This window comes from Varanus komodoensis, unplaced genomic scaffold (genome assembly GCF_004798865.1).
Source record: "Varanus komodoensis strain SLA01 unplaced genomic scaffold, ASM479886v1 scaffold81, whole genome shotgun sequence".
NCBI lineage: Eukaryota > Metazoa > Chordata > Lepidosauria > Squamata > Varanidae > Varanus > Varanus komodoensis.
The window spans coordinates 1,856-7,383 of NW_025336495.1; positions in this window are offsets into that span (position 1 = coordinate 1,856).

Below are 5,528 nucleotides of genomic sequence, written 5' to 3' on the forward strand. Positions count from 1 at the left end.
ACCACACAGAACCAGAAAGGGTGACATTACAGCACAGGTGGGAAAGGTGCAGCCAGGTGCAGGCGTGGGCAGTGGCCCCGAAAGCAGAGCAAGCCAAGGTGGGGATGGCACAAACTGTACTTACTGTGTTTGTGGGCGGGTGGGGTTGCAGGACCCACAAGATTGGACCAGAAGGTGTACCTGTCTCACAGGTGAACCAAAGTGTCCATTCCACTTCCAGCTCAGGGCCGGGCAGGAACTTTGCCAACACATTTCTCTCCCTCCCTCCTTCTCTCTCCCCCCAACATTTTTTTTCACCCAAAGGTCCCCCAGGTCTCAAATAAAGCACCTACTTCCCACCCATGACAGACAGGAATCCACCTGGGCGCCCAGGAGGTGCCCTTCCATGCACACCTCTGCCTCTGTCCACAAATGGCTCCTGGGGTCGTGCGCTGCACCACAAGTGGGAAAGGCGCAACCGGGGCAGAAGGTAACCAGTGTTCTGCAGGAGAGGGAGCAGGGCTGGTGCCCTCCGGATGCTTTGTCTGGAACTACCGTCAGTTGCAGCCTGCGTGCCCCACGATCCGGCGTTAAGGGCACGATGGTCCAACCCGGAGGGCTCCAACTTGCCTGCCCATTTCCCCTGAACAGCCACGCAGGGAAAGTTGGCCGAAGTTTTCAGTATTCCGCTCCCAAGTCTCCCCACTTCATCAACGTTGTACATGCCCCCACACGTTGAAAAGTGCTTCTGAAAATGAGGTTCTTTTGCATGGGAAGGATAACTGACCCTTGATCTCTTCCCAGTGGCTTTGGGATGCTTACTCTCCTGTAAAGTAGGGCTGGCATCCAGGGAAGCAGGATCGGGTCCCCAAAGCTGTGGCTTCCCTGCCCAGAAGGCCCCCGACGCAACCCTTGCGCCAATCGCTTCATTCCTCCTTCCTGAATAAAACCCATCTGATCGCACACAGTGCTAAGCTTTGTCCCACGGACACGGATAAATACCAACAGACCCCACTAGGGGGGCTGGGGTAGCGCATTGCAGCACACATGGGAAGGGGGCAGGAAATTGCAGAAATTGGTGTCCTCCAGATACTTTGGACCATGCCTGCCATCAGCAGCTTGAGCCACGATCTGGTGCTATGGGGGGTGGTCCGAATTGGAGGGCTGCAGTTTGCCTATCCATTTTCGATGAGCAGCTGTGCAGCCCGAGTTTGACACGCTGTTCCGAAATTCCACTTAAACCCCTTCTGCACTGCACTCCTCACTGGCTGAAATGCGCCCCGCCTCCCCACACGGCACCTGCGCACACAGCGGGGCCGGCACCCGGTGAAGCGCGGCTGGCCCCGGCAAGGACCACAGCACTCCCGGCGAGTGGGAGTGCAGGATCGGGTCCCTGCTAATGGTTCAGGACCTGCTCACTCCCAGTGGCCAATACTGCAGCCCACCTGTCCGGCTGGGAAAGACCCTGGTGGGGGAGAGAAGGAGGCCTGGGAGATGCTGCTCCCCCCTCCCCTGGCTCTCCGCTGGCGAGCAAAGCAATGGAAGCGATGCTGGGAAGGAGACCCAGCAAGAGGTCCTGCGGGTTTCATGGGAGCTCAGGGAAAATGCCAGGCCAGGGATCAGCTGCCGGGAGCACGGCAGGCTCCCAGCCAGGCACGCGGAGGAGCGGAATTGCAGGATCAACTTCCCATCTCTGGGTGGGGAGAATCTTGGGCTTTAGTGGAAGTGCTCGCAGCCCGCAGCTTCTGTGAGGAAGGCAGCAGTCAGGAGAGGAATGGCAAGCAGGACGCCAGTCCCCAGCTGCCGCATCCCGATGTGCGCCAAGGGCAGCCTGCCACGCTGCGTGTGGGTCTTGCCACCCGCCATGAAGCAGTGATGCATCCGAGCAGCCGGGAGGAGCCGGGCAGCCGCTCAACTGGCTGGACGACTCCCTGGGGCAGAAGGGGGCGCAAGCTGAGACCCTGCGCCCGGGGAAAGGGGTGAGGCAGGGGAGACACGAGGGAAGGGCCGAACATCAGGCGCGGCAGTGGGAAGGGGGCGGGGAGTGCTCTTCCTCCCGCGCCTGAATCCGAGGCCATGCCGGGGAGCTCAGTGGAGGGAGACACGGGGCAGAGCGCAGGGAGGCCTTCTTCCCTCGGGACCCAGCCAAGCGTCGGAACTGCTCTGCAGAACACGCAGTGGCGGGCANNNCCTGGGCGGCTCGAGGACGCAGGACCTGCACCGTGGCATTGTCTGATGTCCGCCTGCTCAGTGGCTGCACGCGGAAGACGATCCTGGTCCAGGGCTCCTTCTGCGTCCCGCCCCCAGCACCCTTTTCGACAGGCCCTCGCCCTGCTTCGGGTCCCAAGGGGAACATGGTTCAGCCATGGGATGGGGCTGCAGGAAAGGGGCATGTCACCGAGGGGCCGCATCTGAGCTGCGGGCACGACGGTTGTTTGGCCGACTGGCCTCGCTCCGCAAGAGCCGGTGGGCATCAGGCCATGCGCTGGCAGTGGCAAAAATGTCCTTTGGTGCGCGTGACGCCAGGAATGCCCCAGTGCCGACTGGCAGTGAACCCTTGCCTGGACCGAGAGAGGGTGGGGGGGCTGGCAGGGGCTCCGGGACAGGGCAGTGGGACTCCGCTGGCTGCAGAGGGACCTCCTGCCCAGCCGCTGCGCAGGTGCTTCGCATGCCTGGAAGTGCCCATTCAGCAGTGGGAGAGCTGGCAGAGCCCAGCTGGAGGGTCCACAAGCCGCAGGGGAGCCCACTGGGCCAGGCCTGGCTCCCCGTCCTCCAGCGGGGCAGGCCCCCCGCTCTGCGAGCCCACGTGCCCCCAGGAAGCATGCTGGGGCTTCCCAGGCTGCCAGGCCAGTCCCTGCTCTCCTCCCTCCACAAGAGCATCTCAGCTGGGGAAGCGAGGGCCACGCTGAGCAAGACCAGTGCAAAGAGGGGAACGGGCGTCAGGGGGGATGTTGTCTCCTTGCTCTGATCTCTTTCAAGCGTGGCTGATGAAAGGACAGGAGCTGCCTGGCCAGACCCAGATTTCATCAGGGCCTGGGGGGATTGTGCGATGTGCTGGCAACCGTCAGAATATTCTGGGATGCGGGTGGCCATTAGGAAGCTGCAATGCCGACCGCAAGCAGGTCGCAAGGGGGACAGTTGGCCAGCGGCAGCACCACCCCTCCCTCTCCCCCCCTCTAGCAGGAAGCTGCGGGCACATGATGGCACTTCTGAAATGGGCTCGGCTGGAGCTGAGGGGGCCTCTGAGTCCACCTCGCTGCTCAATCCTGGACCCCCAGTTAAAGGGATCCCCGAAAGAGGCCTGCCCAGCTGCCTCTCAAATGCTTTCAGCATGGGGGGCCCATCACCTCCCAGGGCAGCCAGTCTCTGGCTGCCGGCACAGGAGCCCGTGACCCTGTGCCCCATCCTCTGCCAGGCTGATGAAGAGATGCCGGTCCTTCCATTCTCCACGTAAGACATGCCCAGTGCTTCCCAAAGCGCCTTCCTGCCAGGTCCTGCATCATCCGTGCTGCCCTCCTCTGAAGCTTCCCCATCTGTCCACACCCCTCGCGAGTGCAGTGCCCAAAGGTTGCAGAATGTTCAGGATGGGACCGAATTGGGGCTGGACGGAGGGGAGCAAGGCGCTCCTGTGCTACGGAAGCCGCACTTCTGGCAATGCCGCTCGAAGGAGCATCGGGTTCTTCTGCAGCCGCAACACTTGGTGGGCCCATATTCCAATTAAGCACAACGCAAAACAGAAAGACGTGCTTAGAAGAAAATGACCCAATTAGCAGGGGATGAGAAAACTTCAGCAGCCCCTCCTGTCCCCTGAAATCGGCGAGAGTGGGAAGATGACGATTTTGCAAGGTGCCAACCGTCTTCTGTGCAACTTGACTGCAGTTGGCATTGCAAAATGCCTGAGGGTCACATACGTCCCAGAATATGTCCTCTGTTGCTAGAAGGGGGCACTACCACCCAGCCTCCTATAAAAGTTGGATCAATCAAACGTTACAGCAGCCTTGTCCTCATCGTTCCTTCGACGAACTCAAGACCCCGGGACGCCTGCCAGCCATGAAGCTCCTTTATCTGCTCTTTCTGCTCTTCCTCACGGTGCTCTGCGTTTCTCCAGGTGAGATTTGTTCAATGCAGGTGGCTCTTAGGACGCATCCCTCTTTTCTAGGAGGTCCTACACCCGAGATGGGAAGCAAGTGCCCCTGCAGATAGTGCTGCACCGCAGCCCCCATCATCCTGCATCTCTGATGATTCTGATTGCTGCTTGATGGGACTTGTAAGCCAACGCCCTCTGTGAAGTGGCCCTTTGGTTCATTCCCCTGCGGTGGGTGTTTAAGGCCATCCTTCCCTGACTGTGCGGTTCGCTCTTTGGGTTCCCACTCCCCCAACAAAGCCCTTTTGATTGCAGCAGGACATAGGACAATGCCTCACGGTGGAAGCTTTTTGGAGAAAGGTTATTTGGACTGCAGGGAAAGGTGTGTGAGAAGCAGCAGGTAGACCCAGGTGCGCAAGGCAGGTGGGAGCAGGAGAGCCGAAAGGCGGAGCAGGCCAAGTGGGGGCTGAAAAAGATGGGGGTGCCCTCCCCACCTGCCACTTGCTTTGGGCACAGGCCCTGCAAGCTTGGATGGGAGAACACACTTTCTTGCACTCGCACCGAAGTGTGTTGCACTAGCCACCAGCAGCGCCTCGGGGCAGGGGGGGCGCTCTGGTTCCTTCGCAGTAGAAATGGGGGGAGGGCCTCGCAGCCGGGCCCTTTCTTGTGCCTCATTCTGTGCAGAACTGCAGTGGGGTGGAAGGGACACAGCCAAGGAGCACCACGTGCCATCCTGCATGAGTCTACTCGGAAGCAAGCCCCTCTGTGTCCCCACAGGAATTTTCCCAGGTCCACGTGACCAAGAGCAGAGGTCGCAGGTGCGAATCCTGCCCGGAGAACCGGCCAAGGCCGCCAGCTCCATGGGGAGGGGAGGTGCCTGGGCCTTTGGCTGCAGGCGGCGCCCCACGTTCTGCTCCCCACGGCGCCGCTGCGTAGCACTTGGCCGAATATTGTTTCCTACTCTTGCTGCAGGCACAGGTCAAAAACCTGTAATCCTGAGATGCCTCAGAAATGGGGGACGCTGTTTTTCCTGGCGGTGTCCATCTGGCTGGATGCTGAGGGGTCCGTGCCTTCGGCCATTCATTTGCTGCGTACGGTAAGGAAAGAGACCAGCGATGGAAAAAGCGCGGCGAGGGCGCACTGACGGGAAGGTTCAGGCTGCCTCCAGGGGCCCCGACAGGGTCTGTGCGGAGGGGGCGGTGCCTCCGGCCGGCTCTGCCTGCTGTGCTCCAGGTCCTGTTCACACAGCCACCCTTCGCATGGCAGGAAGGAGAGAAAGAGGCATTGAGCAACAAAGCCAGGGAAGAAGAGCAGGCCCCACTCCTCCGATCTCTGATCCTTCCAGGCAGCAATTCTGGGAATCCAATGGGAATCCTGGGGGCAAAGGAGGGGCGGTGCCCCTGAGCTGCGCCTCCTGCCAGGGAAAATATTTCCACGTGGATCAGGCTGAAGCTGCACCTCCTCA